Genomic DNA, 12907 nt, shown 5'->3' on the forward strand with positions numbered 1-12907 from the left:
CATCCAAAAGCACTTGTACATGAGTAGGAATTTTCAGTAAGAAAGAAATGTATCAAGAGGTTTTTAATGGCCACCAATTCTTTAGGATATTAATTTAGGATATGAGGATGGTTTGGTATTCACCATTGCTCCTTGGCTGGTTTGAGGAACTAGCAGGGCCCGACAGTGTAACTGTAAATTTTTTCCTTTCCACACCCCATTCTGAAATATGAGTTCCCTGGAACACAAACAGGCTTTGAGCTAATTGCTTGGACACGTTTAATACAACGCAGTGTTAATTCCCCAATGGAATTTTAGGTACTGCTGCTATATATAACATATAGCAATAAAAACATAGCTACAAGAGAAAATAGCCAAGACATTTAATGACATAGACCTAGAATTAATGGAGAATGAATGGACATTGAGAAAATATATTCTTTTGTATTTGTGTGATAATTTCTGTAGAACCAAGTTTTTAACTATTTTCTTCTTAAATATATTTCAGATAATGGATGTCCATAAACATTCTGCTGTGAATGGAAACCTCTGTTCTCTGAAGAGGTATATGAGGGTTTCCTTGCCCTTATACTATAAAACTCCCAAAAAAACCCAAACCCAGAGGAAGCTATATTTATTTTTCATAATAAATATCTAAAATCCCCTAAATTTAGGACTATTTCAATATTAAGATTTGGAGATGGCATAATTTTAAGATTGAACCTTTTCTGTTATGCTTCAGTTTGTTGGGGTTTTTTTTCATGAAGAACATTTTTAAAAATACTGAATTAAGACACTCTAATGCTTAATGGACACTGATAATTTCCAAAGCTTGTGCTTAAAATGACATATCCAAATACTGATTTAAGAACTTAAATAAAAAAGATCTGGTTTTCAGATGACTGTGAATGAGATACAACTTCATAAGAAATTCTGGGATTATTTAGTTTCAGCTGGGACACTGATACCAGAATGGATGCTACAAATATACAAAATAAATATTTATCAACTAGAGTTAGATTTGTTCTCTAAGACCATAGGGAAATAAACCAAAACTGAATTATTGTAAACTCTAAAATGAGGAAATTAAATCATTTTAGTTTACTGACTGCAGGTATTGAGATTATCATTGTAAAAAAGAATTGAACACAATCTAGTTGAAAAGCATCTGAGTTCAGGCATGAACATGTGTACACATAATTGCATGTTATGCATAATCAAGTACATGAAATAAAAACCTTAATTCTTCAGGAAAAAGTTCAGACAACACTGAGAAATAGCACAGTGTCTGCCTTGACAATGGGTTCCAAGATGGGGGTTTTCTTGCTTTCCTCAGAAACAAACAACTGATACTGGCAATTACCAGCAGCAGATCAGAAAAGCTGTACAACCAAAAGTCTTACCCGTGGCACACACCCATAATGCCTATCAGCAACTTGCAGCAAATAAAGTTTTAAATGAATAAAGGTCATGTGGGTTTAAACTGACTTGCTAAGCAGGGAGGCTCTCTCAGGTCATTTTCAAACTGTCTTTCCTTGATTTACTCTTGCAAAGAAAAAGGAAGAATTGTTAGTTCGGGCAACAGATTTTATCTAAAAGGGGTACAGCATATCCTATCCTGAGACAGAATCATAAAATGGTTTGGGTTGGAAGAAACCTTCAAGGTCATCTAGTTCCAACCCCTTTGCCTTGGCAAGGTTGGAACGTTCCACTAGACCATGTTCCTCAAAGCCACATCCAACCTGGCCTAGAACACTTCCGGGGATGGGGCACCCACAACTTCTCTGGGCAACCTGTGAAATCTTCACCAAAAAGCTAAAGCATATTGGTAAGTCATAGACTCTTCTTAATTTATTATTTTAAGTGTTAGACTAATTTTATTTCTGTTTTCTTTTTTCTGAGTATTGCAAAAATATATTTTACTGGTAACCCCACAGATTCTTTCATTTTTCTTTATTGAGAAGTATCTTTTCCTGAAAATAAAATCATAATAGCTCAAGGTACCCTCATGGGTAACAATGCTCATCATCTTTCATTATACTGACAAGTATAAACCTGTCACTTCTGACTGATGGGATATGGGGGTATGTAGAGGATGAGATGTCAAATATGTTACTAATGTGAGTTCAATTCCAACAAAATGAGCAGTCTTTCACTCTTTGAAAAGACTAATTTAATCCTTCCCTTAAAAGTTTTGAAGTCACTGTTTAAATTAGGGGAGGTGCTTTGAACTTACTGCAGCACCAGCCCCAGTCCTGAAACCCAGGTAAATATATTGAATTCTCCTGCACAAACCCACCAAATCTTCTTATTTCAAATGTAAGCAGAGTTCACTGAAAAAAAAAAAAAAGGAGTAGAATGAGCATCCAGTGAAACTTTTTCTTCTTTATTTTTTCTTTTTTTTTTTACACTTTCCATCTGGAGATTATGATTTAAACTGGGATTTCCTTTAATTGTTTCATATTTCAGCAGTCTCATATTTGTCCTTGGTTAGCTTTGCAGCTCTCCGGATGCATGAAGAAAAAACTCAGGAATTTTTTTTCTTATTTGACCAGTGATGAAAAATGTTCTTGTCTACCATCAAACTACCAATGTTAAATGCTGCTCTTAATGTGACAAAGAGCTGAGAAGCTACATCTTGAATTTACTGGCTTCAATGACTTCAAGTTCAGGCAGCAAAGTTTTTCAGTGTACCAGCCACAGGTTAAATGTCTTACTGCCTCATGGTGGCTCTAATAGAATACACCTTCCAATATTAAATGGATGTTAGGAATGAAAAGAAGCATGGCTGCAGTAACATCAACCTCTTAGAAAACACATCGGTTTCTGGGAGTGTGTTAGTTGCCACTAATTTTCCTCCAAATTTTTCAGGGAAAGAATAGGGGGTAGGAGTTTCATGAGAATTCATGTTCACTATTTTTTGGGAGCTATGAAATCCTAATGACATAATATAAAAAGAAGATCCCTCATTGCTAATTATGTACCATGATGTGGTTGAGAAGACAGTGTCACTGTGCAGTATATGAATCTTCTTTTTGTTTACTGGAACGTGTGTAACATTTTTAGATACAATGTTCAACTCAAAACTCTGAAACCATATTATTAGATAAAATATTCAACTCAAAAATCAGAAACCATATTTTTTCCCTATTGTGGAAGTCTTATATTGCTCAGCAACAGATGACTGAGAGACTTAAAAAGAGGCTGAGGAGAGCACTCCCCTTCTGCCAACTGGGCACTTTCTGATTCCTGGTTTTTTCATGATATTTGTGATATTGAAGACAGTCTGTGGGTGGAAAAGGAAGGAGAGAATTAAAAGAGAACACACAGCAAAATATACTTTATGATACTGCATTTCAGCACTGGAAAAACTTAAGGTAGGAGAAAAAAAAAAAAAAAGGAAGTATTTTTGATTCAAGTTTAAATATTTTAAATAAAATCTCAAAATCACCCCAGGGCAGTGGGTCCTGCTGGAAGCAATAGTGGTAAGTCATGCGGGCAAAGGACAGTTTTACCATCTTGGGACTGAATTCCCACAGGCCAGTGATATCTAGGGAGTATGGTGCTGAGAGCTGGCATTATGGGGCTTGTGGGAGTCCATCTGCACACCTCAGTAATGGGTGTCATCCTCAGGGACACAAGGAGGTGAAAGAGGGAGGGGGCAGAGATGAGCTACTTGTGGCTAACAGAAAGTCAGGGATTTCCTCTCTCACTGCTTCCTATCTATCAGATTGCTTGATATTTTGTGGGGGCCTACATGACACTAGCAATTTGGAAAGCTGAAAGACCCAAACTCAAACCCTTATCGGGAAACTAAATTAAAAGTAACCATCCCAGAAGAGAAAAAAAATCAGGTACTGTCATTAGCTAAGATTTCTTTCCTCACAGGGAATTAAAATGGAGGCAGAAGTTAATCTAGTTTCAACCTTCAATTTTCACAAATAACTACAGAGGACTATATTACATGATTGCTAATAGGAGCAGGAAAACTGGAGCCAGCAAGCCAAAAAATCCTTCTTCATTGTTAGTTCTCCTACAAATGCATCCTGTGAACCCACTTCCCACACAGCAGATGAAACTGAAATCCACCAAAATGCTTTCCAAAATGTGGAAAATATTTATCTAATGGACAAATGTGTTAGTTTTGCATAAGCTTATGAACCAGGAAAGAGGTTTGCCATTATGTTCTTAGAGTAAAATATTTCCTTGTCTTCAGCTAGGATGCTAGAGGGAAAGGCACAGAGCAATAAACATGGGAGTCTTTCTACTCATTTCTGCTCTCCTAAAAGTCCTGAGACATGCAGTGCTGAAGCACGATATTTAGTAAAGACATTACCTTAATTCAGATTGCCCTTCTCTTCCTTCTTCTATCCCCTAAGAAGGGAACCAAGTAAGGGGACAGAAGGCAGCACCCAAAAGCAATTCAGCATGACAACAACACTTTATTTTAACACTTTGATGGTTACTGATAGAGTTCTACAGTCGGACTGACAATTTTACTTCCACCAGTACTGGATAACAAAATCATCTCTTGCTGTTGTATTCTGTCCAATCTGCTGTAAAAAAGATGGAACAAAATGGAATCAATTTCTCCACTGCCTAGAATGGTCTGAAATTTATCATTTAATTGAAATCATATCACAGATGTAGCTGTATTTGCTCATGCTGAGAGATACTTCTTTCGCAAACATCGGTCTTCTGAGCAGCAAGCCTCACTTACCTTTACAATTCACAAACTGTTTAGAAGCAGAATTGTATTTTTCCCAAGCGGCTACATGGAATTTAATGGACTTATCATGCAGCATTCCCTTATTACAAGATAAAAAAAAAATCCTGTGTACTACCATTTGTGTGTGGAGTTGTGCACCAGTGAGGCTCTGTGCACGTTCAGTACCTCTGCAGTGCTGCTGCCCACGGGTGGGCAGAGGCTGTCATCTGCAATCATTCTGCTGAGATGTAAACTAGGATTTAGGACTGACATGGTCTTCATCTCATTACACAGTTAGTCAAGCCAAGAAACAGCATACTGGATTCAAGGTATGTTTCTGGGGCCCATTTTTATAGTCATTTTGGTGGGAAGGGTTCCCCTCAGTTATTTCATGACAAGTGTTAGATTAGAGCCTAATCCAAGCACATAATTGTTAATGAAAATATCCCTAAACATAATGAGATAGCATAGTAGGTGTGAAATGGAAAAATGAGCCTCTAGAGGGTATTTATCGCTCCTGAATATCTGAAATATTTTCTGAAAAAGAGAATAGAATGATGGTAAGAACAAAATCTTTACTGTTCATATGTTTATATTAGGGCTGTTTCCAAAGCTAATTCTTCTATAGATTCCAATGCTAAAAAAAAACCAGAGTCATTTTATAATAAATTTTTTCCCAGTCTAAGGTATTATATCTGGATTACTTAATTATTTCTTTCCAGAGCTATATCTGGTCTACCAGGCTAGTCATGAAAAATAGTCTTTCAGTGACCATATGCCACCACAGATATCATTTTGGTTTGATTTAGTTAGGTTTACTGTAGGCATACTGCTTAATTTTCATGACTCTATTTGTTTGATAGATGAACAGATTGAAAATTCTTCTTTCATTTTTCCAGCCAAATGGCTTGTTGGAGTCAAAATCTGCTTTCTGAGTCATACCATAGGTAAATGAGTAATGTGAAGCAAAACAACAACAAATGTTTGACAATTATAGCCCCCTTCACCAGATTACTACTACTATAAAAAGTCTAGTAAAAGAATTTGCTTTTCTCAAGTCTAGAAGAAGAGGAAATCCTATGGGGTAGGTTAAGAATGGAGGCATGAAGAACAATTGAAGGAGATTGCCTTTCAGTATTCATGAATGTTTAATCATCCCGTCTTCTGATTGACATTATCACACCATAGTCATGGTGTATCCATTTATTTTTATAAATCCAACAAGCTTGAAATGCCACTTGTGAATTTAGCTGGACTTGTATTCCTCTGTTACAGTACTTTTGATTTACTGATGGGCAATTCAAATTTATATGATGCCAAAATGTTCTAAGTACATGAAGCCAAGATCAACCATTCAGAAAAGTACAAAGAGTGCAACAATACCTCATAGCATTGAAAGCAGAAGTCTTGAGGACTATAAAGTCCATGGGCAGTGCTTTGTATGCCAATTTATCTTGCTTGGTTCTGTAATTAATTATTATTACGGTTTCCCCAAGGCTTCCCATTCGTCAATCCCAAATCTGTTGTACTTAAGTTCTGTACAGACAAATTACGAGACCACTGAGACTAGATATTTGCATTTCTTCTTTTTTGTGTAAATTATTTTTTCCTGCACTCTGCAGGAAACTATCACAATGCAAAGCAAGAGTGCAAGCTTCCATTCTTTTTTTTTTAAATTTGTTTTCATTTTCTTTGCCCTTCCCCTGTGAGCAGCATGTGAGGGTTAAAGAGACTTCACAGGGAGCTTGTTTGCCAGGTTTGTCGTGCTTGCCTTGCTTGTTGAGCTGCAGTTCATTAGAGCAGGACCATTACTTACTGCTGTAACAAGAAGTCTCTGGCAGCAATGTTTGTCTGACCTGGTCTGAAGTAGAGAAGTTGTCAAAAGCAAAAGCAGGTACTTGATCCTGTTTAAGTGGGAAAAAGAGAGAGGTCATGTAATGAAAGCTGTTCTTCCCTCAGCATACCTATGAGTCCCAGAGAAATTATGTCCCAAACTAATTACAGAATTTTGCTCTGATGAAGGACTGCAGTAGTCATTCCTCCCACATATACTTTTATTCTAGTCATTCCAGAACTTTCCAGAGTCAAAACCTCTAAACCTTTGCCCCCACCCATCCTAGCCACCTCTGACAATCTCTACTTTCTCTATCCTGAGCACCCACACAAACTTCTGTACTTGTAACCTCCTCACCGCTGAGCACCCTGGTCCCTCAGCGAGCTAATTGGAGAGCTCCACAGAGAATGGAAATGCAATTATGGTCCTTTGGAAACTGGTGAATAATTAATTTAATCATTTTGTACTGCAGGTCATTAGTTTTTACTGCTCTCAGATAGCTTGCTGTTAAGGAGAGTAAGCTTAATAAATCAAGTGCTGTAAGGGTAGGAGGTTGTGGACACAGGCATCCAACCATGAGGTGACTGCAGAAACTCCAGATGTAGAAAATAATTTACCAGTAAGTACAAGGAGCTTGGTATTCCTTGAAAGAATGTATGTGCATTCATTTCATGCATGCTTTCAATTTTGCAGTGACGAAACTTTCAGTAGAACAGCTCCTGATTTATTCTGTAAAGGTCCTGGGAGACATGCACATCTAAGATGTAGGAATTCTGAAACAGATATTTAGCAAACAGAAGTCTGCATAAGTAAATTGAATCACATGTGCCCACAATCGTGTTCTGAATGACTGAAAAGATCAGGAAATAAAATTATGAGAGATGAGGAAAATGTTATGGAAATGAAACTTAAGATAAAGGCAAAGCATTCAACAACATGACCACTTGACATGGGCCAGTCAAACTAAAACTTAAGAAAGAAAGCGCTGTAAGAAGCTTTCTAGCTCAATAAGAATAAAATGTAGAATTAAAGGACATACATCAAGAATGACTGCTAACCCTTTGAATTTAGATCACTTGATCTTAACCGAAGATCTCTGGACTGATGAGGGAACAGTCTGAAGACAGTCAGGACAGTGCATGCAACAAGATTTAAAAAATAAATAAGAAACAAGTGGAGATTTAATTACCCAGAAAACCATCACAAATGGCGAGGGGAAGCAGGAGTAGGGGAAACAATGTCAGCAAGAATGCTTCCACTTTCCAGTTTTGAATTCAAAGTCACATGTCTTTTGAAATGACGGGTGTTGCCAGTTCCCAGGAATATATTATGAAAGGTTCTTGTATGGTGATGGCAACCTAAATCTGATCTTCAGATAAAATCAGAGAAAATACCCTCTGACTGGGTGATTAATTTCTTGCTGTTCCCTTATTTTGAAGCACAGTCAATAAAATGAGCAGGCTGACGTCAGAATGAAATCTGTTTGGATTTTTTCTGGGATGAATTGAGCTGACTGGAGCTGGGATGGGAATTTAGAGATGAGAGAAGAGAAGCAGAATGGGGAGCATCTAATATGGTTTGCCTCAGAAGAAAACAGAAACCAAAAGAAATCAAAGGATCTCGAGGCTATCAATGCTGGATCCACTACTGACCCTATTGCTCTCTTCTGTGTCCAGAGAACATGAGTTTGTGGCAAGTTTGAGCTGTAGAGTGTTGGTGGTCCAGGTACTTCTGTGGCAGGTTGTCCTTTTAGTTCTGGGGTGCTGCACTTCAGAGTCGGAGGTCAGAGTCAGAACAGTGGCTGGTACAGTCCTCCCTGTATACGAATGCAACATGAATACAAACCCAGTATTTCGGACAATATCTTACAAAATCTGTGTAAACAAAACAAAACAACAAAATCTGTCTCTGGAGAACAGAGAACGTTTATGAAATCTCCAGAAATAAGCACGGAGGAGCTAGAAGCATCTGGGCCTTAATACCATAACTCTAACTCTCACAGGCACCTGGAGATGGCATTGCATAATGGTCCCCTAACACAGAGGAGCAGTTTTATTAAAGGCGATAACAGAAATTTAAAGCAAAACCCTGTAAGGGTATAAATCACCAGCGGGCTGCCTGAGCTTCTATTCAGCTATAAAACTTAATTTTTGGAGGTCAAAGAGACACAGTTATGAGAGATTTTTTACACAACAGAAAAACTCTTCCAAAAGATTGGTTGTTCTCCCAAGAGTATTATTTAACAATTATTTGGTCTATATATGAAAAGATATTCACCCAAAGCATTAAGGTAGAAAGAAAGAGTTCCCTCGGGGACTTTTTGGCTCCTGGAAGAGCATATTTACTGAATAATTATTCCAATGAATTTAAACTACATCCTGTATTTTTGTATCGTGCCACAGTATTTTCCTGAAATAAATGTTGTAGTGTAGTCTTGAAACTGCCTAATTTCCTTGCAGTCACAGCTAAATATTGAAAACAACCAGTGAAAAAATATTCAGACATTGTAGGAATGAATGACTCATGAAATTGCAGCCACCTTCAGGATAAAGCATAGCACTGAAACAGTGGACACAGTTCAAGCCAAGAGAAAGGTAGCACATAATTTTTGGAGAAAAAAAAGAGACATTTTGATAACTCAGAGAATGATAACTCATTCTTTCAACATTGCTTGGCCTTTCTACTGGCTATTTAGAAATCTTACCGTTTAATTCTTAGGTTTGATCTATCAACTCAATAAAATTCCTGTTGTCTCTTTATTACGTTATAGTATTCTTAAAACTCTTATTCTAAATGAGCATTTTTTTTTACAGAAATTGCAATGCTGTTTTAAACAACACCATCTGTTTTCACAGAAAACAACATGCTTCCTACTCATTATATGCTATTAGACAAGACATAGAGCTTCAAACTCCTGAATGAAAATGAACAAGATGGATGTCTCGTAAAAGAAGCCTGACATTGTTCAGAAGAACTGCCTGTTAACACCAAATGATAGAATATTTGATTATATTAATTTCAGAGGTGGCAGATCTCTGCCTTTGAAAGTTCACATGAATACCAAGATGGTTCTTTCATCTAATGAGTTTAAGGTATATATTTAAAATGAGGTCAGGAAAGATTTTGGATAAATTCTTTCACTCACACAATAGCATTCAGTGGCTCAGATATAAGCCTTGTCATTTAAAATATTTACCATATTAGACATATTTAGATATCTAATTTTAATTGGGTGTTTTTTTAATATGTTTTCTATTCAGACCACTACAGAAGTCAGAAAATACAGCTTTGAAACTTCAAGCATAATGACAGTGACAGAGAATAGCCACGGAGTGCCAGTCAGCCAGTAGCTGAGTAATGATAGTGATTATGAGAATCTTAAATATATTGATTACAGATTATGAAAAATCATGGGGCCGGGGCTTCCTCCAGGTAAATATTGTATTATCTGGGAGATCAGCCTCATTCTAGACCCATATGCTGCTTATAGCAACTGAAGTAAAGCAAAGAGGTTCAAAATCCATTTCTTATTAGGAAAATAATGCTTTCTTCAATCTCTGTCTGATACCACCTGCCCTCTCATGTTTTGGCAACATCAGTTTGTCCTTGTAAGGTGCTGTAGCTGCCTCATGTGGCATACCAAGCTTCTCACCCCTTATTAAATACCCTGCTCTCAATTTCTGTTCAGATCTCCTTTCAGATCTTAAAAGACAGCTCCACATTGTCTAATAACCCAAACTTTCCCATGAGCCCTCTCTTCCTACCAGGTTAGTCTTTTATTTTCGTCTCCAAATCATCATTTTACTGTGGCCACTGACATATGCTGAGGTTTCCATCTTGTTTATTGTTTTTACCACAAGGATTTGTTGTTTGACTGTAATATTGTATCTCAGAGAGGTAATTATTTTGATTTCTTTATAATTTAAGATAGATTGTTTTTTCAGTTCACACACGTATCTCCAAGCAAGCAAAGAAATGCAATTATTTTGCCTAGTGCTACATAACAGGAAGATAATTCACCAAGTTATTATGACTTTTCTGATAAGATATTCCTCTACGTTTGTTTGAGATTGGTGCCAGCTGAAAATCTGGCAAAGGAGCAGCTCAAAGGAACAGCTCAAAAAGACATTTTGTCTCTATTAGAATGTAAGGAAACCCAAAATGACTTTTGCTTTAGTGGCTGAGAATTTCTTGGCCTGTTCCTGCAGCCTATTTTAAGCCCAGCACTAAAGGAAGCATCGTTTTGATACAGTCCACAGGGTGGCACAATCTGATCATGATTGCTTTGTACAGCTGGTTCATTGCTAAGAATTTACTCTCACCATGCTCATCTGAATTTTTAAAATGATTTTTTTTTAAATTTTTCTATGCCAAACCATTGTTAAAAAATGTTAGGTTAGATGTTTAAAGACTCATCTCCACAACACACAAAGGGCTGGAGGCACAAGAGGGGGTAGAGGAGTGTGGAAAATGGAAGGCTAAGGGGATAAAATGTGTCCTGTAAAAAGGAGTAGTGTTTGTTGATGGGTCAGTGGGTCTCTAGCTGCCAGTGGAGCAGGGCTCAGGCCTCAGGAGCTGGGCAGACTGGGATCCAGGGGCCAGGTGCTTGCACAATGGAGTGTTTGACATCACCTACGGGAGGGGTTCACCCTCTATGGCTGTATGCGTATTTGCAGGTATTTTCTGCTCTCAGGCTTTCGGCCTGATGGGGCAGGATCAGGCTGGTCCCGTGCCAGGTGTCAGCATCAGTGCTGTGGTTCTGGTCCCTGCTGGGCTGTGCATGCAGCCACACTCCTGTGCATGCACGCTGATGCCATGAGCACACACACCTCTGGGGGGTGCACACTCGGCTTTGCTGCTGGCTGCATGTCAGGACAGGAACCTGTGGCAGCCTTGCTGCTACTCAGCTGGAAGGAGCTGGATTGGGCAGCTTCTAGTGGAATTTTTAGGCTGGAAGTTCTTCTGCTTGATTAAGACCTTCAAGTAATAACCTTTGAGTCCTATTTTAGACAATATTGGGGTATCCACTTTTCATTCTTGTATAGCAGTTTGAGATTTCAGGGTGTTTTTTTTCCAATTCAACTTGTAACTTGTGAAGCATAAACAAGAGAAAATTGTCAAAGCAATACATTTTGAAAGGATATAATGACTTTCTTGACAAAAAATGGGGTGACTAATGCTAGAAATAAATGCCATTTGTTTTAGTTCGACTCTTGCCATATGCTAGACTGAGCTCATTCAGTACATATAAATACTAATTATCTCTAAGCTGTTATAATTTGATAACTTCACTTAAAAGAATGTATCACATATCAAAGTATATTATACTAGTTTGGCAGATGATTTCTTCCTGATTTTTTCCCCACTATCACATAATTTTGTGTAATCTCATCCCACTATATTTATTTATTTCAGCACAATGCAAGGGAAATGAAATGGTGTGTTGCTGTATTTCATGCAACTCAGTGTAATTCAGTGTGTATTACATGTAATTTCATGTTAGAGGGAATATACTCTCTGGCTTCTAGTTGTATCTTTATTTTATTTTCAAAGTTTGTTCACCCAGGTTTTGTTACACTCAAATAACATAAGCACTTAAGTACAACATACAAAAAAAACTATGTTTAAAAAATCATGCGGTTTTACAGCATATAGATTCTTGGAGAAGTAAGGAGAGATTTCAGCTACCTTGGACTTCTGGAGGGCACACTTTGGCCTGTTTAGGATACTGACAGTCCCTTGGGAGGCAGTCCTAAAAGGCAAAGGAGTCCAGGAAGGCTAGTCATTCTTCAGGAAGGAAATCTTAAATGTGCAGGAGCAGGCTGTCCCAATGCACTGAAAGATGAGCCAGCAGGAAAGCCTGCCCTGGCTGAACAGAGAGTTTGGCTCAGGGATAAAAACTGGAGCTCCACAAGTGATGTTCCCCACGTCTCAGTACTGGGGTCAGTTCCTTTCCTTCATTTTATATCTTTATCAACAATTTGGGTAAGGGCATCAAGTGCAACCTCAGTCAGTTTGCAGTTGAGACACCAGGCTGGGAGGGAGTGTGGATCTGCTGGAGAGCTCTGCAGAGGGATCTGGACAGGCTGGATCAATGGGCTGAGGCCAATTGTATGATGTTCAACAAAGCCAAGTGCCAGGTCCTGCCTCAGGGGCACAACAACTAGAGGCTTGGAGAAGAGGAGCTGGAAAGTGGCCTGGGGGGAGAGGACCTGGGGTGCTGGTCAAGAACCACTGAATCTGAGCCAGCTGTGCCCAGGTGGCCAAGAAGGCCAGTGGCAAACAGAAAAAAAAACATATCCAGCAGGACCAGGGATGTGATTGCTCCCTTGTACTCTGCACTGCTGAGGACACACCTTGAATCCAGTTTTGGGCCCCTCACCACA

At 38.3% G+C, this 12907-nt stretch overlaps 1 long non-coding RNA gene across 1 annotated transcript; it reads right to left on the bottom strand.

Annotated features, from left to right (window-relative positions):
* Window positions 1-4401: 4401 nt before the first annotated feature.
* LOC132325806 (uncharacterized) lies at window positions 4402-6554 on the bottom strand. The gene is made up of 2 exons (XR_009486026.1): window positions 6504-6554; window positions 4402-4535 (listed from the first exon to the last, which is right to left on the bottom strand). It is a non-coding gene; the product is annotated as an uncharacterized LOC132325806 (long non-coding RNA).
* Window positions 6555-12907: the final 6353 nt, after the last annotated feature.

The sequence above is a fragment of the Haemorhous mexicanus genome, chromosome 3 (genome assembly GCF_027477595.1).
Source record: "Haemorhous mexicanus isolate bHaeMex1 chromosome 3, bHaeMex1.pri, whole genome shotgun sequence".
Taxonomy (NCBI): Eukaryota; Metazoa; Chordata; class Aves; order Passeriformes; family Fringillidae; genus Haemorhous; species Haemorhous mexicanus.